At 40.9% G+C, this 23,306-nt stretch overlaps 1 protein-coding gene and 1 long non-coding RNA gene across 5 annotated transcripts in view; one reads left to right on the forward strand and one right to left on the reverse strand.

The window, feature by feature from the left end:
• Nucleotides 1-23,306, forward strand: part of eva1aa (eva-1 homolog A, regulator of programmed cell death a) — a 105,653-nt gene that overhangs the window by 56,484 nt on the left and 25,863 nt on the right. Inside the window, exon 1 of one of the 2 annotated variants that reach the window (XM_084737235.1) lies at nt 6,222-6,357. The exons of the other annotated variant lie outside the window; for it this stretch is intronic. The gene's annotated coding sequence lies outside the window, so the exon portion shown is untranslated. Of the gene's footprint in view, nt 1-6,221; nt 6,358-23,306 lie in introns of those variants that run through there. 2 annotated transcript variants of the gene reach the window in all.
• Nucleotides 4,853-10,205, reverse strand: LOC146314498 (uncharacterized). 3 transcript variants are annotated; one of them, XR_014771914.1, is made up of 4 exons: nt 10,036-10,205; nt 6,369-6,714; nt 6,049-6,208; nt 4,853-5,310 (listed from the first exon to the last, which is right to left on the reverse strand). It is a non-coding gene; the product is annotated as an uncharacterized LOC146314498 (long non-coding RNA). The 3 variants fall into 3 exon arrangements; XR_014771912.1 differs by lacking the exon at nt 6,369-6,714; XR_014771913.1 differs by lacking the exon at nt 6,369-6,714 and having other exon boundaries at nt 5,069-5,179.

Here is a 23,306-nt window from a genome sequence, read left to right on the forward strand (position 1 = left end):
GCAGCACACGCGCTTTTACGAGCGAATAATAACTGGCTAAATCACACACAAATTCTGGTAGTTTCCCCTCCTTCAGACACATGCACACTCAACTCCATGTGGTGTAGTCATACATTACAAATCTAGTTTAATTCCCAGCCGGTGTGATCACTTGCCTGAGGGGGAAAGTCTGTAAGAAGTTTAATCAGATTAAAATGAATCTTGAACAAAAGGTGTTAAATTCCCTTTTAAGTTCTGACAGCTTCTCGTCTTTCCCACCCACCGCTCACATATGTTTGACTCATAGGCACTGTTGTTTTTTTTAACCATGCATGGTTCTTTTTCTTGCTCCGTCCCCTTCAATGTTCTCCATTTCCTCGTCCACGTCCCCTCGCAGGCCGTAACCCTCTTTCATCTCATCCCTCTCCCTTGTTTGTCTCCTGTCTCCGTCCTGTCCACCATTTCCGAGCACACAGACGGCGATAGCCTAGAGGTTAGAGCAGGAAGTTGACTGGTTCGTGTCCCAGACTATCTGAGGGAGTAGGCATTTTTTCATGGAGAGTAATTGAGTTGTGCAGATATTACTTATAAAGTGTCTTTCAGCAATCAAATCAGCTGCCATCAACTGCTTCCTAAGTTGCTCCGACTTATTTTTTCCAGGTGGCAGTTCCTCCCTGTTCTTCTGAAAATACACCATTCATATTGAAATTACAGTGGTTAGAATTAACATGTATGTAATAATTTAATTATATTACCTATATATTACCTATTGAAACCAGGCATTAGCACAATTTTCCCTTCAACAACATGAAAGCCATTCCTAAAATCAATATGCTTTTATATAAAGCATCCCCTCTGGCCACTGTTGTTGTTTATAACAAGTTATCATTACGCCTGGCAGAGATTGTGCAGTCGCTGATATGTGCGTACATAATCAACAGACGTGCAGCTTGTCTGAAGCTAATTTAGCATACTACTGGATCAATCAGCCTATTATTTTTGTGCACAGTCATGACAGTATGTTGAAGTACATCTGTGATTCAGAATCTTTGTAAAAACATGTTTTTTTAAACGACTACACGCTGATGAAAGCTGTGGCCGCAGGCATTATGTTTTTTGGGTCATCCCATTCTTGCGAAGGCGATATCTAAACAACTTTAGGGAATGTCTTCAAACTTGATTCGAGCGTCCACTTTGAGTTAGGGGTTGAACTGGTTGGATTTTGATGATCAAAGGTTTTGGCCATAACGCATGAACTCATACACTAATTATGACAAAATCACACACACAGATGTCTAAATGGATAAAATGATGAGGTGATGATATTTTATATCCCAAAAGTCAAAGGTCAGCTTCACTGTGACATTATAACATTCAGCTCTTTATCAGTCCTCTTCTGTAAAAATAGCCTCTAAGTGAAGACAGCATTCACTGGAATCAGACATGTTTAGCGTTAACTTTTATTTTACCAAAACTTAATACCTTTACTTAAAAACCTTATTTCAAAGTTACAGGTCAATATAATGGCAAGTTCTGTATTTAATTCCTTCAAAATCTTCACTACAGACATTGTATCAGTCTGGATAGACATGATGGACTTCTCACTCTTCTTAACCAGCCGCTAGAGGCCTCACGTGATCAGTAACTGCTTCAGTTTCAAATATGTGGTTGTTGCAACTTTGTAAATATCTGCTGGTTGCATCTGGCAGTTGGGGCGACATTGCAGTAGGTGCTTCACCATACTGAGTGTCTAGTTGTGAAGGTGTGTGCACCAACTCTTCCGCAAGCCTCCGAGACCTATAGTTACCCAGAACGCCTCTGTGAACATGGATCCGCAGAGACATTTAAATGTATCCTGCAGAACTATAATTCCAGCTTCAGATGCCCTGGGAATTTCTCCTCTCGGTTCCCACCCCCAACGCACACACTAATTCAACCCTCTCCCTTTCTCCCTTCCTCTCCCTCTGTCCTCGTCCACCGCAGGAGGAAAACTGAAACCAGCCACAGACTGGAAAGCATTAGTCTGCCCCCCACCTCACCTCCTCCTCTGATTCAACACACTCTACATACAAACGAAAACAAGAATCACAAAAAGAGCGAGAGGGCCGTTCTCGCCGTGAGCGCAGAGTGACACGACAAACAGTAGTGTACTGTACGCAGTTTACGACTTCGTGAAGCCGACAAAGTTGGCAGCGAGTTCTCGTCCAGAGCTCTGCTTATTTTGCAGTTTCCAGCCCAACAAAAAGCAGTCGCTCATTTGGGAAAACGGGCCAAGCACAAACCACAGGACGGGGGGGAGATGTTTGTGTGTTTGTGCATTCAGCTTGTGCATGTACTGTATAATCTATTTGTGCTTTATGTGTGTAGGTATGTTTGTACATGTGTATACATGTGTTTGTGTGACTGTACGAACGTCGACTTGACTGCATGCTCCTATTATCCTACAGACAAACAGCCTAAAGCCAAACGCAGAACATTCCTCCGCTCTGGAAAGTGCTTCCTATGTTGGCGGCTGGAACAGTTTCAGGGACGTAAGTGGCTTTGACTAGCAGCAGCAGCGCGACAGACCCTAAAAATGATCATCAGAGAGGCCCTTTTTCCTCCCAGTCCCATACAGACCGGAGCTGATGAGACCTGTGACCTCGATAAAACTGTGCTACAGAGGCTGGTTGGTGGTCAGTATCGAGCCTGTAGGGCAGACAGACACCGATTATCTAATGTGATCATGAGACTGTCAGCACAATGAAGATAAAGGATGGGAGGCAAAGCAGGACAGAAATCTAACCAGTGATCATTTCTGCAAATCAGGCTATACTGCAGCGTTTACACAGGCAATCAAATAATCAATAATTGACTCAAAACTGCAAGTCTATACCTGATGCCACATTGTGGGAAAAAAGTTGAGAAAACTCTTTAGTTTTGAAATAAACTAAACAAAGTTTAGCCTAGAAATCTTTTGTTTAGAGAAGTCATTCTTATTTTTTTTAGACAAACTTGAATCTTTGAGTCTTAGAAACCACAAAACCACCATTATTCACTTTCACTACAAACATTCGACTAGATCTTAAACTATGCTAATACTGTAGGAAATGACACTTAATTCGCAACTTTATTTCTCATCAGTCATGGAGGAAGTAATCAAAATCCTTTACTTGAGTGAAAATAGTACTACTACAATATAAAAAATACTCCATTACAAGTAGAAGTCCTGGAAAAGTAAGTCATTATTTGCAAAATGTACTTTAGTATAGATAGTATAAGTACTCATGTAAAATAAATTTTTACTGGTAAGTTAAAGGATAAATCTGCAGCATATTTACAACAACTCTACAGTCACAGCGCTCCCCTTTTGAAATTTCTATTCTGTGCCGTAAGTTGCATTACTGTTTGCCTATTTCACATTAATTAGAGTTAAAATTAATGCAGAATGTTCACCGAATGAACGAATAAAGTGTCTGTTTATAAGTCATAATAAATCATTAATGATCTTTTAGAAAGGGTAGATGTTTATAATGGTTAAATTAGAGCAAATATGCAAATGGGGTCTGACAGGCAGTCACTCAACTCAAGTTTGTGTTTTCAGAATAGTGGGCTTGGCTTTACAATGACAGACAATTGATAGCTATAAACAACTTACAGAGGACTCATCGTCACTTGTTATTATCAAACTGCAATGTTGTTCTTGTCTTGTGCTCCTGCAGAGCTCCTGCAGAGCTCCTGCAGCCTGCCTGAGCATGACTGTTACATAATGCTCCTTTAATATAGTGGAGTAAAAAGCACTGGAACAGAAAAGTGGTGTGAATTGGAAACACTTTAGTAAAGTAATTCTGATTTCTACTTGAGTAAACGTACTTGATTGATATTTACATATAATGACTGCTGGTGTTTATCTCGTCTTGTTGCTGACAGGTGATGATGAACGTTCTGACATTTCCCAACAGACCTGACGAGTGTATTAAATGCCTCAGTTAGCACTGAGTTCATCAAATCCAGCGAGGACTGCAGTAAGTTGGCAGTCATCCTATCATGCTGCAGTCACCTGTGTGTGTTATCTGTCTGCATCAGCGCAGCCCTCTGTTGCTGCTTCCTCATGTTCACTAAACAAACAGGCTGTAGATAAAGGAATCAAAGCGTCTGGCTGACACACAGTCTAGTTTTCTTTTACGGGTTTTCCTCTCATTCTGTTTTCATTAAAGCGACTTTTTAAAGGTTCGGTACGGTGACACGAGCCAAAGTGAATAGTGATGGATACAGAACACTGCTCCTCTGGATCGAGAGAAAAGGAAAATCACTGACTCGCTAAGAACGCTCTTAACTTACATTAGGCACGGATATTGCGGCGAAATACTAGACTTTGTGCACATTTTTTTTTTTACTCTTAACAGGCAAAATGATTAAGAACCATGAGTCCAAGTTACAATAAATGTTTTTACTGCAATTTGGGGCTTTAGTTGAGAAGTCACGATCATCCATTTAGTTTCTTTTGCCTGGAGGGTTTGTTAGATTTTTTACTGCATAGTTTACAAGTACAGATTATAGACACTTCATAAGCACCACATCAGAAGGACTAATGAGTCCTGTTTATTCATGTGTTTTTACTCATTGAGCTTGTAAAGGAAACAATCCAGTTCAAACTCTTTTTTTCTATTATTTTGCATTGAAGTAGTTGAAATAAAGTAAGTAATACACTTTTTCTTTCAAATAAAATATGAAGACTTTATTAAATGTTATTTTTAAGAACTGAATAGTGTTTTGTTTCTATCATATGTGCACACACAAGAACGCACCTGAACATTGCAACACAATACATACTCCTTATACTGGTAAACAGTTCAAAACACAGCAGTTAAATGCTATTTAGAGTTTTAAAGTAAGTTCTCTGTCTGTCAACATCTGTGCATGAAAAAGTTAGACAGCTTGGACACATTGTGCATCAATTTTGATTGTGTTTGAGCACAAAGCATTATCGATGTAAACACGAAGTCTTCCTCTCCTCGTCCTGTCGTAGTCTTGCATGTTGCAACTATGCAACAGCTCGGTCCGGGGTTACTTTGGTGCAGGTCTCTCAAAGATGCGGTCACAACAGGCTCTGTTTTCCCTTTCCCTTTCAGGAGTAGCCTAAAGTCCCAGCATGATTCTTGTGCCTGCTCACCTCCACTCCTCCTGGGGTGGTCCAGGGCGCTTCATCCAGCTGATTTGACTGCGTGGTCGAAAGATGCATTGTTGATTGTCTCAAGGTTGCTGCTCTTTTATCCGAACCCCAAGCAAATGGCAAGGTGTTTTCAATCTGCAAGCTCACTGCTAGATGCCAGAAAATCCTACGCACCAGTCCTTTAGGAAAAACTTGACAAGAATGGCTGTTTTGAGCAAATGCATCAAATTAAATACCTGAAAAATCAGTGCACTTCTCTCTAATAACCCAACATTGCAATAAAGTAGTCCTGCTTGTTTATTTACCATGGCCTACAGATATTAAAGGGACAGTTACAATGTTATAAATGGTGGAAAAACCTGTCGATTGTTGACAAATTTATATTGTCTCACTGTACATATGATCACGCTGTCCAACCTCGCCGTGCACGTTCACTTACATGCAGCCCTGAGCCGCGTGTTCCTGCTCTTACACACCACATTCCCAATCTGAGCTGAATGAAATACTCAAGTCATTTCCTGGAGCTGCTCTTTCTTTCTTTTTTCATCTCTCGCTCCCTCACTCATACTCATGCACACACTCGGAGCCCCCTCCTCCTCTTTTGCTTCCCTCCCCCTTTCTACCTCTCCTGCTCGCTCACACAGCAGTGGGCTGTGGAGGTGGACACTCCATGTCCCTGCTCCTCTCTCTTTCTCTCTCTCTCTCTCTCTCTCTCTCTCTCTCACACACATACACACAGTCCCTCCCTCACCACCTCATTCTCTCTCCGTCGCTCTCTCCTGCTGTCACATTCCAGTTGTCTAAAGCCGGGTTTAACTTTCTCTCTCCCTGAGAGGAGGAAGGAAGGGGGAACTAAAAGAGGAGCAGCATTAGAAACAGCCTCAGTCTCTCTGGATGAGAAGAAGAAGAACTCCTACCTTCTTAAAGGGGCTATCCTTTTCTTTTTTCCTTTTTTCCTCCCTCCCTTCTTCTCTCTTTTCCTTTTTTGGGCCGTGCTCCCTCTCATTCTGGTCGGACCCGCGGTGGACTATTCACGTGAGCGCTTGTTTTCACGGCTGAGCTGTAGTCCCAGCTCTCCTGGCGGGACGAGGAGGTGGAGGTGGAGGAGGAGGAGGAGGAGGAGGAGGGGTCAGTGTTTGACAAGCCAGACAGACGCACACAAGCACACGCTCAGAGAGAAAGTTACAGCCTGGACCCCGGAGGATTTTCCATTCAGAGATGTGTGTGTAAGTGTCACCTCGTCTTCTGCCTCAACACGCTGTTAAACCTCTCTGCCACAGTCTGGAGACTTTTGCCTGTTTCTGGATTGTTGTTGTTGTTGTTGTTGTTGTTGTTGTTGTGAGACTGCTGAGAAGTGAGAACATCCCTCTTATTTTAAACCTTTAAAGCTCTAAACTTTGGATGCTTAAGAGTAATTTCTCTGTTTTTACCTTTTGCTGGTTGGGAAGTTTAAACACCTCACCTTGTGTTGCCCTCAGGATCGTCATCGCTGTTTCAGCTCTCGCTGTCGAGGATGTGGGAATGTATGAGCGGATACTTTTGTATGAGTGTGACTGTCTTTAATTATTTGGAAGTCGGTGTGTCTGAAACACAAGGAAGCAAGTGTTTAGGAGTGCAGATACTGTGTTGATGTACTTAAGTAGAGTTTTCAGGTATCAACTTTTTACTTTTACTCCCTACATTTTAACACTGATATCTCTACTTTCTACTCCTTCCGTTTTCAAAACAGAGTTGTTTAGTTTTAATGCATTTGAGAGGAATTATTGATTATTTTTATCTTGCATCATTGCACGCTGTCTCACTGCCATCCAGAGGGATTTCAGTCTAAATGTATGAGACAATAACACGTAGATTTCTCGGTGTACACATCAGTGCTTATTATACACAACATAACAAGACATAACAGAACAAATAAACAATGAGGGAAGCACTTTTACTTGAGTAAAGAAGTTGAATCAGTACTTCTACTTTTATTTTAGAGTATAGAGTTATTTTCAGTCTTGAGTAAATAATGTGTGTGCGTTTTCCACCTCTGTCAGGAGCTGAGAGGAAGATGTTCCAGGACGACTGACTGGATTAGACTCTGACAGAGAGCTGTAGGTTTCAGGTGTGAACAGATGAGATAACTGCATGAGATCACTTAGATACAGACACAAACACATTCACATGACAGGACTGATGCCTGACAACACCCAGCTCAGTACTGGTACCTTTAACAGGAGCAGTGAAACTCTTTGTGTGTGTGTGTGTGTGTGTGTGTGTGTGTGTGTGTGTGTGTGTGTGTGTGTGTGTGTGTGTTTCCATAGATGGTCAGTGTTTTTTCCTAATGAGCTGTGGGTAGAAAACAGGCTTTTTGCTGGCAGGAGTTTGACTCCCCTGTAATTAACCACGGGGAACATAATACAGTAAAACCAACCAGGGGCGGCCAGTCGTTCACACACACTGTAAATAGTGGTGCTGACTCAGAGGAGCAGGCAGCAGCTCGCTGAAAAGATGTCACTTAACTCACCACAACACCGACTCCTCTGAATGTTTATGTCATTATCGCTTAATTTAATCAGCATTTTGGAAATCCACAGACCAAATCATGGCCTGATTACTAAACACTTTGTTGTGAGCAGAGTCTTCTAGGAACTATTTTCTGTTTAGTAGAAAGAAAGTAGTTCCAGCAGATTTTACTGTTGAAAATTAAAATAGATCCCACATGAAACTGCTTACAACAAAGTCTGTGTTTTATCTTGAGTAATGAGGTCAGGATTTCTGGACGCATTCACTGGTATAATGTATTTTTTGGCACTTCGAGCGCCACAAGCAGAGTCGAATTTAGACCCGTTATACTGGAGGGAAGGCAGACATCTCTACAGCTGATATCTACAAAACTCTGCAACTCACAGCAAAGCAGTCTAGATGGATAAAAAACACTGCAGGTCAAAGGAAAAATATGTGTTTTTAAGTTTTTTGGGGGGGTGAAATGTCCCTTTAAAACAAAAACATGAGACAAAAGTAGCATGGAATCATGGGAGTTGTTATCTCCATTTTTAAACAACCACAGTATCTGATGAAAAATCTATCAGGCATAAAAATCACTTCCTCCCTCTACTTTTCTTCTTCCGTCTTCTCTCCTCCCATCTTCTCCCACATGTTCTTGCCCTCTCTAGTCATGTCCTCTCCTCTATTCCCCCACGACTCTTTTCTGTATCCTGTTCTTGGTGTCGATCGTTCCTCTTAAAGTCGATGACATGCTTGAATGTGTGTGTGTGTGTGTGTGTGTGAGGCTGTGACCGGCACCGTTGAATATGGCTGTGGCGTTACGAATCGGATATATCTGAGGCTGACCGGCCGGTCACCAGTCATGGGCGATCAACGGTGCATCTTTAGATTATTCTCTTGATTAATCGACGAACTGTTCAGTCTATGAACTGTCGAAGCGCAAGATGACATTTTAAAATAAAAGCTCCTGGACACAGAGAACACGATGAGAAACTTGCATAAAAGTCAAAAAGTCAGAGATTTTATTGTTTTACTGGGCTACTTTGTAAATGAGGCCTCTACCTCAATGTATTTCTGATTTTAAATAAAGGTTGAATGAAAGATATTCAGTTAACGTTGATATAGAACAGACAAATATGGCAAATGTTTTGCCTTGTGCTTGAAAAACTACTGAAACGGTTAATAGATTATCAGAATAGTTGCCCTTAATATTTTGACAGTTAACTAATCAGTTAATCAACTAATCGTTTCATCATTTTTGCTGCACTTTCTGGTCTTTTTAGTTCTAGAATATTTGAATAATAGGTAATATAATGAAATCTATGTCACAGTTTAACTCTAAGAGTTTGTATTTTTTTTAATTCATCTGTGCCTGTGTCATTTCCTTTCTTACAGTGGTTTACTTTTTATATTTGTCTGAGTTAACTAAAGTATGGCTTGTTTATTTTGTTTATTTAAAGGAACCCATAAGCTGATGCCACGGCAACACTAAATGCCAGTCAACAATTTGCATACATTTAGGTAAAAAATAATATTTAAAAATCTGTATATAAATGATTAAAATCTGTCTGTCATCTGCATGCCAATAAATGTCTCTGCATATTCTTTTGTAAGGGATAATTTATTTTTTATTAGGAGAACATTAAGGGGTAAATTATTCCAATTTGTTAAATGACGTAAATGATGTTTTTGTTTTTCGACAAATTAGTCCTTGTGCTGGGTACCACAGCCATTACCAGCAAATCTGGTTATGTGTGTTCTTGCAGTTAACTTGACTTAATAGTATCTGCATATTAAATATTCTGGGCTTCTTGACAAGACGTTGGCTGATTGGTTGGTCGAACATCTGGATGGATGTCACTGGTTGCTGTAGCTATTCTCAGTTTAGTTATGGGATTTGAAAAACTGTATTTACTATAAAATTGCAAATTAATGAGGACATTTAGGTCATAAAACATTCACAAGAGATTCAGTAAATTCGGTGTATCATCACATAAGAATCTGTATACTGAGCAGAACCAGACTAATCAGCCTCGATGGGTTCCTTTCATCTGATGCTGAGCTCAAAATATGTTTTGTGTTTAGTCCACATGCAGGATTGTAGCAACAGCTCCTGCAAACTCAACACGTGTTTTTCCACAGAAGCTTGCCTTCAGCTCAACGGCGCTAGAGGCTTAACTCCCGGCGCTGCGTGCGCAACACCTGAACGCCCACGTCACCCCTCGTAAACAGGACCGAGGAACCCAGCGAGCCGCTCACGCCAGACAATGGCACAGTCAGTTCCTGGGCTCCAAAATGACAAAATTGCTTAGATGGCTTCCAAATGGTGTGTGTGTGTGTGTTTTCCTGTCTTGTTGTGAACAGTGTATACAGTAGGTCTGTGCTCCTGAGACTCTGCATGCATCCACACCTACCTCTCCCCGTCAGCCAGGTTTCCCTCTAATTGACGCGTTGCCGTTCCCCTGTAGCGCCAGTTTTCAGTGCCGGCCCGGTCCCTCCCGAACCACAAGGGACTCTTTGTTTGTAATTTATGAATTAGTGTGTGGTTTGGGTTACGAGAAGAGAGGGCAGGCCAGAGAGCTGACGGCACAGGAACAGGAAGAGGAATATAAGCCCAGCCTGCTCCATGCAGCGCTCATTTTGATTAGCTGGGTGTTAACTCGCTTTTGTTTGTTATTCCAGGGGCCAGATTAGAGAAACTACTTATCTTAAGTCTTAAAATAGAAAGAGTCTAGGGAAGAATTTTTCCCAATTTGGTGTTACAGGAGTAAATCGTAACTAACTTTAGGAATCATATCTTTTCTTACCTCAAGTTAGGAAATCTTAAATATTCAATCCGTCTGTTACCTAGCAACCAGCACTACTTTTCTCATCTGAGCTGAACAAATTTGTAACCGTTAGACTTGAAATAGAAAAGTGGTGTGTAGATATTTCAGAATTCATTGACACTTTTCCTGTCAAATGATACTGTTAGCTAGGAAGTGGTTGAATGCTAACGTTAGCATTTCTCTCACAGTAGCTAATGGGTTATCAAATATACTGTCCCTCCGGATGTTTACAATCCATTGTCTTTTCAGTCACTGATCAGTCAGGAGCTGATTAAAGGATAGCGATTTGTCCGATTCCCTGTGGCACTGTTAGCTTGGAAGTGGCTGAATGCTAACAGTAGATAATGGGTTAATTTTTTCAGCTTGACATTTGACCCGATGTCTCTCCACATTTCCACTATCCATTGTCTTTTCAGCAACTGATCAATCAGAAAGTGATGAAATAATAATGATTTGTCAGATTTCCTAAATTTATTCGATTTGCAACCTGGAACGCACCCTGGTTCTCGCCCTAATTACCATGGTTACCAAACAGTTAAGAAGTTAGGAGGGTCGACCGTAGAAATGATTGATGCACAGTGTCAGTGCCTTTCCCGCTGTTTTTCTTCTTCTCTGCTTTGCGCCCCACACACAGAGATGTGACTTCATGTTTAACAATCCATGTGATAATCTGTGTAAATCTGTGTCCGGCCATCAGATAAGGCCGACTGTTCAGTTGTGCAAACAAAAACGTCAGTCAGTCGTTCTCTCTCTCTCTCTCTCTCTCCCTGCATCTTTATAACTTGGTACGGCTTCATACCCCCCTGCTCGGAACGCTCTTTCCGCCATGCGTTGGCTTCCTTTTGCTCTTTTTCATCAAGTGGTTTTATTTACTTTGTCTAGTCTGAATGGAACCTGGCGCTGTACTAAGCTCTGGCCTGGTTCTCTCACAGAAAAGCAAAAGCCCTCTTTCCTTTCCAACCCCCGTCTTTTTTTCTTTTTCTCTACCCTTGATTTGATTTTTATCCTTTTCTTCTCTGTTCTCTGTTTTTGAAACTCAGCATGCATTCCTAATGGCTTCAGTTCTCCTAGAGGGGTGTTTTCTTTTTTCCTTCCTTCCTACTGCCCGTCCTTCCTTCCTTCCCTCTTTCCTTCCTCCCTTTTTCAAAAAAAGTACTCCAAAATAAAAGTCATTTTGAAGAGCATGGGGAGGGCGATGGGGTCTGCTGATAGCTAAAGCAGATGTGGCCCCCCCAAAAAAACTTCCTGGCATTCTTTAGCGTCAGCATGCAGCTGCTTGCAGGGGGTGCTGGGGTTCTTCTGTCCCCCATATCCCACCCTTTAAACCACATTCTCAATAATACCTGCATCCTCATACCATTATCTGTATGGCTTTGGCTGCTTGGGACCCCCAGTCGCAATTATTATACATGATAATTCTCTGTTAAAAAGCTGACTTTGCAGACCATAGTTCTGCTCTCCAAGAACTTTTCCTTTCCTTTTGGGCCAGTTCCTTGTGTGAGTTTTTGCAGACAGTCTTGTCCTGGAGGAGCAGTGTTTTATCACTCCTCTGATGTCCGTGTTGTTGCCCGGACTGGTCCCTGGATGGAGGGGATTTGAGGAGCCTCATAGCTGTGGGGAGTCATTTATTTCCCAGCGAGATTGTGGGGGTAAGTCCCCTGGATCCTGCTAGATTTAAGAGGTCAGCGAGGTGGGAGAGGGGGAAAAAATGGCCGGGCCGAGGGTCGTGCACGTGGGAGTAAAAACTCGTGAAGATGCAAAGCACACACTCGCAGTTCCACGTTTGTGCTGGTGTGACGATCAAACACATTTTTTACTTTGTCTGTGGACTAGATTTTACAGGCTCCCTACACTCAAAAATGTGATTTGATTAATGGTTGATTAATTGTTCTCGTATTTATTATTTCTAACTTGACTGCAGAACCTTGCACGTGGCCCTGTGCTTCATAGTTTGAAGCACAGGGCCACTGACCTAGCTGTCGTATTTGACGAGTTGGGAGTGAGAATGTGTTGAATTTACACAAGTGTGATGTGGAAACCAGTGCACGTACGCTGAGAGTGGAATTTTCAGTCAAGTAGGAACGTCTTGGGTCAAATAGTCAAGGAAATGAACAGTGGGAGGAGAACAGAGACGCCGTAGATGTAATTTTAAGAATTTTTAACGGGCTGATTGAAACTTTTTGTGGATAAATCAGTCACAAATTAGTATTCAAAGCAAGATATTTTCATATGTCCGGAGGGGATCTTTTTTATGTATGCTGCATATGTACCTCTTTGTCTTGTTTGATGTTGAAATGATGACAAGCAGGACAGCAGATTGGCAGCTGCAGTGATCCAGACAGCTTGTGTGCGTCCAGTTCATCCTCGGGTCTGGAAGACGTGGACATGCAGACAGAATGCCACAGAACCTCTTGAATGACTTTATTCAGCAGACTTGCTGCCTTTTTAGTTGCCCTTTAGCGAGCCATGCTCACCCAGGAAAATTAATTTTCTCTTCAAGGCACCCTGGTTTGGTCAGGGTGAAGAACGCTGCACCTCTGACTCTGTGTGTGTGTGTGTGTGTGTGTGTGTGTGTGTGTGTGTGTGTGTGTGTGTGTGTGTGTGTGTGTGTGTGTGTGTGTGTGTGTTTTCTTGGATGTACTGGCCTTAGAAGAACCTTTACAGCTGGTCCAGTTAATTAAACCAGAGCGTTGCACCGTGAGGAGGGCAGAAAAAAAAGACCAGTGTTCAAGGTGCATACCAACTGTGTGTGTTCACGTCAGTGTTTTGCCAAAGGTGTGTATGTTTGCTCACTGGCCTGTCCGGCCAGGTTTGTGTGTGTGTGTGTTTGCGAGACGTGGATGAACTGGTATCTGCCAACAACTGTGACCGTTTTAACCTGTTCTGAGGAGAAGATGGATGGTGTTTGTCACTGCAATTTATACTGGAAGTTGAGACAGTTTGAAAGTCAGTAACAGAGTAGACTTTTCTCTGACAGCTGCCCTAATGTGGTAACTACCAGAATAACATTAATACAATCAGGATTGTTTAGAGTTTTCATTTGAGATTCAGCCTTAGAGTCTTGAATTTCTATAAAACAAAGGAATGCTAATGTGAAATGACTCAGGGAGCTGTCATTTTAAGACTAAATCCTTCATTCAGTCGCATGTTGAAGGGATAGATCAGATTATTTCATGTAGGATTGAGGATTGAGGTACTATGAGGAAGCAGAAAAGGCCCCAGCACAGAGGTTAAGCAATGTACCGTTGTGGACAGGGTCAGCAACAAAAGGTGAATTAGCCACTTATTAAAAAGGTCCACCTTAAAAAAACCATATGACTTTAAATGTATGCTATGTCTACTATATTTTAACTGCTCTACTTTGCCATCAGGCAGCTTTTTCTGACGGGAAGCCCTTGTTATATAAGCCAAATATTGCTCTCCCCAAACCAAACAAACTCCATAAGCAAAATGAGTAATTTTAACTTGCAGAACATGGGAGCAGCTGGTCTACTGCTGCCTCCATCTGTTAGTTTGTTGGTGTTATTTGTGTGACTTTGGTGAATCCAAACTATCTTGTTGAAAAACCAAAGTCAGAGAATAACACAAACAAGCTAACTAATTTAGGCAGAAGTAGAACAACTCTCGTGTAAAATTGTTAATTTCGCCTATGGAGTTTGGTTGGTTTGGAGAGAACAGTGTTTGGGTGTATATAAGAGCTGTTTACCATCAGAAAAGATGTCTGACAGCAAAGTAAAGTGTTGAAAATATCATCAATATCATCATTTTTCTAAGTGGCTGAAATATCTTTTGCTTAGCTTCCGTGCTGATGCTCCTCTCTTCTTCTCCAAACCATCTACTGTAGGTAATACACCAACTATCAATAACTACGTCATACAACCCCACTTTATCAAATGCGAACTATCCCTTTAAAGATGTATTTTTGTCGTGCAGCGATCGCCTGTGTGAGCGTGTGTCGGTTTTTGCCATCTCAGCGTATGTTACTGTTGGATTTGGTGTAAGGAATAATGTCAGAGGCAGTAACGCTGCTGTTCTCCTCACAGGGACTGGCATAGAGTAGCATGTGGTGTGTTTTTACAGCCCTCTCTTCGCCTTCCCCTCGCCTCCCCCTCGGCTCACCCCGCCTCACCCCCATTAAACTCAATTTGTTCTGAGAGGCAAAGGATCGCTATGAGTCCTGAAGCATGTGCTGCGCGGGCATGAGAAGGCCGAGAAACTCGATTTGAAGGAGGATTTAATGACATTGCGGGGAAAAGAAACGAGACAGAGAGGGAGGGACATTTATAACATACATTTTTATGTCATTAATCATCAAAATATAGTTTGAACGTAACTGTTGTTGGTATGCTTTGGCGAACATGCCCCACTTTTTACGACCTAATTGGACTGAGAGAGAAACAAAAAGAGAGACAAATACAGTAGAGACAGAGCGCTCTTTTTCTATGTTTTTGGCTTTGTTAACTCCTTATTAGAAGTCTGGAGACTTTCAAAAAGCCCAAACACTCCTCAACAATCCTCCAAGACTTCCAGTAAAGGTTGAAATGTTATGCAGCAGGATTACAGGGTGCAAATTTAATGAAGACTCCCAAGTCTCTGCAAAGAGACTTTGAGAGGAGGTTTCTTCTATCTAAACATGTGTTTTAAGTCGGCCCACACTTGGTAGGTTCCAATATACAGTAAACATGTGTTTCGGGTTGCGTTGCCTTTAGTAGTTTTATCGCTGCTGTATTTCAGGTTTTAGAAATTAGCAGACATGCTTAATGATGTCTGTAGATTTTACAGCCCAGGGTTTTTGAATGAAGCATTAAATGAGTAGCTGCAGATGTTAGGCAGGTTTTCAGATGTCTGCCGGTTGATGGAAGAACATCTGCTGGGATTTGTGTAAGTGAAATCTAATAAAGCAGTAAGCCTTTATATATTTTTACTGTCTAAACTTCAAGATGTGTAGTCGATATTTATATACAACAAATGAATGCGGATGTTGGCTTTGAGCGTACTTTGAAGTATAGTCGGTGTACGTAAAAAGTGTTATAGCTGAGTACTGCTTAATTTAATATACTATATATGATTGAATTTGAACTTTGTGAGGATTTCAAAACAGTCTGTGGCTCGGTTGCACCAACCAGGATTAATTTGAAACCTGATCCTGTTTTTTTTTTTGTTTTTTTTTTAATTCAAATAGATCTTTTAGATCTTTTAACCTCACTTTAGTTGTTACTCTAAACCCAGATTAAATGTAATACTAATATGTAATACCAAAACCTTAAACTTCAATTTAAAATGTGGTCCCGTATTGACTTTAAACTTTTGAGGAGGTTTAAATTGAAAAATTATAGCTTTTCTGCTGAGTCATCATGAGTGGGCTAACTACCTTTTTAGTTAGCTAGCAAACAATATAATAGTTTTACTGTTTAGCTAGCAAACAATGCAAAGTTTTGTTAAGGAATACAGAGCAGCAAAAGTTTGCAGTTTCCCCCATGTACTCGCTATTTTTTTTTTTTTTTTTAATTTGTGTGTTTCACATAAATAAACTTTGATTTACTAAACTTGATTACTTGAATTTACTTGATTTACTAAAATTAGTTTTTGTACAACAGAGCTCTGCTTAATTTTAAATCTAGATTTACTCATTTTAAACTCATTTTGCTAAACTATCAAATCAAATTAATCTTGTCTTTGTTAATGTTTGTATTAAAAATCACAAACTTTTATGTGTTGATTTGAGCAGCAGGCATTAAATTAAAATCCTCTACTTTGAGTTTTGCTGCATTATTTGCACAAACATCAAGTAGAGAAGCTTGATTTCTGCCAAATATAATGGATTGCACTTTGAATCTTTTAGAGTCTCTAACTGAAAACTTTTAGGGCGTCCCTGGACATCAGACAATGTGAGACGGTCTCGGCGTGAGAAGCTTCACAACGATAAATATCTGAGATTGGAGATTTGGAAAACACAGGACAAAGAGCTCAAGTAAACATGTGATAGATCACGGCCTCAAACAGTCAGGGTCAGTCCGCTTGTCAGTGTGTTCTCTGTGGAGGGCGGTCTTACTCAAGACAATATTGATCTCTGATTGCTGTTTTTCGGGGTTAAAGGTTATCTGTCATCAGCAGCTGATGGGTCAGTCCTGTGTGCCAGGCAGAGGTCAGGAGGTTGTTTTAGAGGAAGTACAATTTACAGGTTATCTGTTGAATGTGTCTGATGGTGGTCAGGTACCACTGATCTGTGTAGCTCTCCTCTGTCTATCCTTTATAGGTGGGTTTATTGAAACAAAAAGATTTACAAGTAGAAGTAAAGGATAACTTGGATATCTTTTAATAGTGTTGGTCATTTTTTCTATCTTTAAAATATTGTACTGAATAAGTTATTCGCTAAAATCAGGAAACGCAGTGACAAAGTCAGTTGACAAAAAAGTTTTTCTCTTAGGGGCATTATTTTCTGCGTTACAGTTGCACTCACTTTGAGTTTCACTTCCAAATAAATGGTTTATACAAGTTCAGCTTGTTCAAAACCTGCCTGATTGTCTGACCGTAATTGTTTATTGCCAAGTCAGACTTCTTTTTAGCAAAATTCACCATGTTCTTAGATCTTATCGCTTCATAAAAGCGAGCTACAATACTATAACTGATAGAAATGATGGCCAAATCCACAACAATTAATCCCTAGTTGTATTTTATTTTGAAGTATTATGAGGACATAAGTGAATCTTAACATCTGTGGTTTCAAGTATTCAGCTAGTGCCAGTTGGCAATTAGCTTAGCTTAGCATAAAGACTGGAAGCAAAGGGAAACAGCTACCCTGGTGTGTCCAATGTTCAGAAATGCACATAACCACACAGACAGTACTGTAGTTGTGGTTTTACGTACTATAACCAGGAAGCTGCGGTGTTTAATCTCTCATTGCCAAGAAATACAGAACATAACTTCCTGTAACTCCCCACAACCTGTTTTTCCATTGCTGGTTCAGGAATGCATATTTTTGAACACTGTAGAGGACAGAGCAGGACTGGCTGCCTCGTTTCTACATTTCTGTTTGTGTAGGGATTAAACAAACCAGATACACAACTTAAGTAAGCTTTAGAGATGCTGGTAGTTGTACTTTTTTCAGTTTAGATGGAGTCAGGATAGCTGTTTCCCCCCTGTTTCTAGTCTTTATGCTAAGCTAAGCTAATAACCTCTGGCTGTAGCTTAACTTAGCATACAGAAATGAGAGTGGTATCGATCCTCTCTGCGAGAAAGCAGTAGAGTCTTTTGCAAAATACATTTTTTATCATGGCGTAGCTCGTTTATCTTCTCTCACACCTACACGTACCCTAAATGAAGCACTTATATTTGTAGCGTTAACGTGAGACGCAGCACTTGATAACAATATTTTCCCCCCGAAGGCTTAAAATATATTCTCGCCCGTTGGGTTGTGTCCTGTCTTAAATAGCCTGCAGGCTCTGGCTCCCAGCTTAGCCCAGTACAGTAGAGCCATGCTGGGCTGTTATTTAAAAATCTCCCAGAGAACGCCATCACTCTGATCTCGAGCCAGAGCCCACTGATCTAGCCTCCAAACACCACCACGGCTTCAGTCTTCTTTTTGCTTCCAGCCGAGGATGAAGGGATGATGGAGGGAGGGAGAAAAAGAGTGAGGGAAACATTCTCTCTGGCCTTCTTTGGCATGCTTTTTTTTTTTTTTTTTTTTTTGTAACAGGCCATCTGTTTCCTGTCTGCAACATGACACCAGTGCCCAACTGAGTTCTGGTACTCTTGAGGTGTGTGTGGTTGTACTATTGTAGGGTTTATGATTAGCTGCTATGCTAATGCAGCTAGTCATTTATGTTGGTACAAACTGGCCCATGTGCTCTCATGTGATTCAAGTGTGATATAGTAGACACGCTTCCACCCAGAAGTGTGTGGGAACCGCTGACTTCTGTATCATTGATTCAAATTGAGAGTTCTCAGTGGCTGATGTAACGTGGTAATGCATTATTTTCTGTTTTAGCCATGTAAAGTCATGCAGATACTGTCTTTTTTCACACGTGTTTGCATGGAACAGCCTGTAACAATGCTCTTTGTGTCCGTTTCTTAAATGGAAAATACTTAAGAAGCACCAGAGAAGGCAAAAGTTCACACTGTCTTTACTCAAGTAGAAGTACAGATTCAACTCTTTTACCTGAACTTTCCATGAAATGTCTAGCAGAGTGCTTATTGCTTACATGTTTCCTGTAAAACAGGTTGATAGGGAGGGGCTTGTTGCAGACATTGATTGGCGTTTACCGTAGCCAGTCCATGGATGTAACACAAGGAAGGAGAGCTGGCTGTTCCCAGACTGAGAGCTCCCAGTGAACGAGGCCAGACTGGGACCAGCACAGCCTCAGAGACCAAGAGAAGCCAGTTTGATGACAGGGAACAGGGTACAGTACAGAGGTTCTTCTTGCTGGGTTTGTCTCCCGGCACCACGGGGCTGAGTCACGGCTGTCTGAGCTAACAGCAGTTAGCAGTTACCTATCTTACTAAAGCTATCTTTCCATCAGAAAACTCTGTAATTGACCTCAGTACTGTTATTCCCTGTCAGTCTCGGAGGATGTGTTCATCCCATGTTCACTGGGAGGCTGCTGATCTGGTTCTGTTGCCGGCTAACGGCAGCTAACAATTATGGTTAGCTACTTTAGCAACAAGTAAGCTAAAGCTATCTGTCCATTAGCTGAAATATCATTAAAAATACCCGAGAACACCAACAGAACAACTCTTTGGTCATTGTTGGAACAGATGCTGACCTGTAGGTGGCATATAGCACAAAACGTGTGATAAAAACACTTCAATATCAATTTTGACTTCATGGGAACTTTAAGTAAAAGTGAAAAAGCACAGGCTCTGAATTGTATTCAAAGCACTAAAGTAAAAAGTGTCACTCTGGAGGACATTTCCTGAACTGAACTTTACTTTTCCTCGTCTTGTTACGACTTTTGTGTCGTTTTCGGTCTTGTTACGTCTCTCGTACGTAATGTTGCAGGGAATCATCTTTCCTATGTGTTATCCATTTAGGTTTAAACTAGCCCTGTTGATGGTGAAGGTGGCATGCAGTGATGCTAAATAAACATAATCAATCATTCTCCTCAAATGCGAAAGTAAAGTAACAAGCCTATTTTGAAGTACAAATACCTGGAAACTCTACTTAAGTGCTTCCTTCCCACCTCTGCTGTTTACTTCGTGCAGAGGAGGTAATAAATTTGTGAAACCCTGCAGTTTGCTGTTGTGTAATCATCAGGTTTGGTAATAGTGGCTGTTTTGTCTGACCCGTGTTTGGTCTTGTGTATGCTTGAGGGGGGCAGCCTCTGTTTGGATCTTGGCTTTTGTCCACTAATAACAGTAATGGAGCTGGCTGGATGAAGCTGGATAATCCCCAATCTCTTCTTTCACTCGCTCTCTATGACAATGAAGGAGGAAGAGTGAAAGTTCATTCAGCCGTCAGTTCGGTTACTGTTTAAGTGGTAAGAATTGGCATCTTGGCAGCTGAGAAGAATTAAACTCTCCTGTCCATCAGCTAAAAGTAACCTCAGTGTCTGTCTTTCACTTTTTCCCTCTCCTTTCCTCTGTCTAACCCTGTCAGATGGGAATTTTCCACCCGTAGGCCCACACTGAAAAGCTGGATGTCTCTCTCTCTGCCAGTGTGTTTGTTTTTAATCGACGTGCATAATGACGTCCGCCAGCTAAAGCGAAGCCAGACCTCCAAGTTGTGTTTGTTTAGCGAGGCCACTGCGGATCCAGGCCTCCGTAGGTCTGGCTACAGCCTTAGCCAAACCAGTCTGATTTTGGGATGCTACTCTTACGCAATCCACAAATTTGGTAGCTTGCTGATGGAAGCAAACACTCATCAGGGCTCTGTTGTTGTCAGTGCCAGATCCACTGCAGTTCAGAGTAGGACACTTGGGATGTAAAAGGAGGAGAAGAAGTCATTCACCAGTGGACTGACTAGAGCTCTTTGACATACCTTGAGAAAGTAGCATTTTGTTCTTTAATTGGAGTTAACCAAGCCCTTCTAGCCAAAGTTAATGTGTAGCTCTGTTAGCATAGAAAAGCTGCATAAAACTACGTGCCCTCCCTGAGATGGATGAATACATTTAATAATAATTTCACAACAAAAATTAAAAAAAATCAGCCACCGAGAGAGGAACAGTTGACATGTCAGAACAAAGGTTGCAATAACTTCATGTGATTTCTTGCATGGTAAAAGTACAAAGGGTTTTTAAGGACCCACAGACCCCCTTTAGAAATGTTACAGGCAACCACATGTTCTTTGTTTTGATCTCAAGATTTCAACTCTTTCATTTGCTTAATAAAATGCCTGTCAATGTTAATATGACAGTTTGCCCTATAAAGGTCAGCGCTGCCGAGTTCATGGGTGGTCCTCTCCCTCCTGTGAGTCTAAACTCTGACTCCTCACATCGCTGGCATATCATTGACCCTGCTAGACCCATTCCACGATGTGCTGCATAAAACTTTGAAATGCATGAAAAGTTCTAGTGAAATTATTAATATTCAGAAGCTAATATTTCAATGAACAGTTCAGCATTTTGGGAAATGTGCCTATTTAGTTTCTTGCCTGGAGTTGGATGAGAAGATTGATATCAGTCTAATGTCTGAGGGGTAAATAGGTTGCTGGAGCCAGGTGACAGTTAGCTTAGCTTAGCATAAAGATTGGAAACAAGTGTAAACAGCTTATGTGGCCTGAGGTGAAATCCACCCACCCAGCAACTCTAAAGCTCACCAACTACTGTGTTATATCTCATTTGTTTAATTCGTCAAACGAAAAAGTAAGACCTTACAATTTTTTTTAAAATGATTAATTCACAATAATAAAAAAAAGGAAAAGCAAAACTTTTATTCTCCATCTTTCTAAAAGCTCTGTGGATGTTAAATTTCTGGCAGCATGTTTCTCATCTTTCTCCTCTCCAAGTGTCATTTGTATTCCTCGTGCTATATGCATTATAATACTGACATAATAGATACAAATATTTTGGAGTGTTTGGATTAAAGCTGGTATGCCTGCGTCACCCCCAGGGAACGCCATCATTTTTCTCCTCTCTCCTTCTCTCCCCATCCCTCCCACCCCGACTTCCTGTCTTCTTCTGTCTCAGGGTTGAATAAATGTTCTGGAAAGGTGTTCTGCGTAATGTGTGTGTGTGAGTTAAAGTGTCACGTTTTGACCCGTGTGTCAGTGTGAGTCTGCCTTATGTCAAAACCGCAGCAAACCCCCCGCGGCAATGCGATGTGAAAAAAAGACACAAGCGTCGCAGATCAAATTGCGTTTTCTAACTCCGTAAGCCACAGTTGGCCCACTGTCGGAGGGTTTCTGCAGCCGTTTGATACCAGAAAGATTTACAACACAGCTGGAATGAAAATACTGCAGGCTGGGCTTGGGATTGAGAAGACAGATCCTCTCAGCTGCAACAAGGGTTTGATTCCTGTTCAGTTACAGAGAGTTATTTGTTATTGTATTCAGGGTCATAGTGATAAATGAGGGTGGGTTAAACTCTACCTTTTGTCAGTTACTCTATCAATCTCTCCTTAAGCCTCACTGCATTTTGTTCTGCTTGTACTGTATTTATTAGTTTCAAATATAGATGGATTGCACAATTTGTTTTTCACACTAACCGGGCTTATTTCAAGATGAAGAAATGATTGATGTTTCATAACCAATAAATATAATAGATTTCTTTCCTCTTTCAGGAAAAGGGGTCATGCATACATAACTTTTATCGTCATACAGTAAAAGCACTTATAGAGGTGTTATAGACAGGCACAATAACTCATTTTGCTCATAAGAAGCAGAGTTATTGATATAATGACTGATAATAAAATACACAAATAGGTTCAGTCACAAGCCTCACTCACTGGAAACAGAGTTTGCTTTAGACATTCTCGTCATCTAGCATTTTGACAGACAGAGTCGCATAAATTCTGTAATAATCTTATTATTACCCATCATTTTAATTTCATTTCTTAATGATCAGGAGACTTAGTAGCATTTCATTTTCAAAAACAACTCAATCACAATAACATTTCATATACAGAACAAACTTACAGATGATGCATTTATAAGGGTGTGGAGAGGAAAAAGATGAACGTTTTACACTTTTTATGTCAACAGTCAACTTTTTTCACCTTGTTTGTGAACCACATCATAATTATTGTGCTCAGTGCTGCCAACTCGCAACTTTTCAGACCCTCTAAGAGCTTTTATTTCTAAAAAGCAGCTATTGACAGTGAGGCCTTTAATCTGACAAATTATTATTTAATGCAGCAGAGATGAAGTGTATCACAACGGTGGTTATCATCTTGCTTTGTTAACCAAAGCTTTCTTTTTTAGGCTCTGTGTGAATTCACATAAAATTGCACATTAAAAAAATAAACTTGATACAGCAGATTAAAAGGTCTGTCTCATAATGAAGGCGACATGGAAATCACTTTAGTTTTTGGCTAAATAAAAGTAAAATGAGTAGTTTTTAGAATAGTTACTGATTCAATGTACCGTGATAAAAAGGATAGACTAATCAGTTTTCTAATCAGTGCTGCAGTATCAGCAGTGTAAAATGGACTTGGCAGAAGATCAGGATCAAGCTTAAACCCATCATTCAGAGAGTCTGGAGTTGCTTCATCGTTCTTTCAGCGTGTGCATGAATTGCTGCGCAACATTTCAAGTGTTAATCAGAAACAGTCGAGGAAAAATGCATGAATGCATGTAGGCTCCTGTGGCAAATGCAGCTGTAATTACATTCCACGGCTTCGTTTGGTAACATTACTAACGTACAGCTCTGCAGCTTAACATCTACCCTCAGCTGAGAACCCAGATTGCTCCTAAAGAACATCAT

Source organism: Lutjanus erythropterus, chromosome 15 (genome assembly GCF_056507025.1).
Source record: "Lutjanus erythropterus isolate fLutEry1 chromosome 15, fLutEry1.hap2, whole genome shotgun sequence".
NCBI lineage: Eukaryota > Metazoa > Chordata > Actinopteri > Lutjaniformes > Lutjanidae > Lutjanus > Lutjanus erythropterus.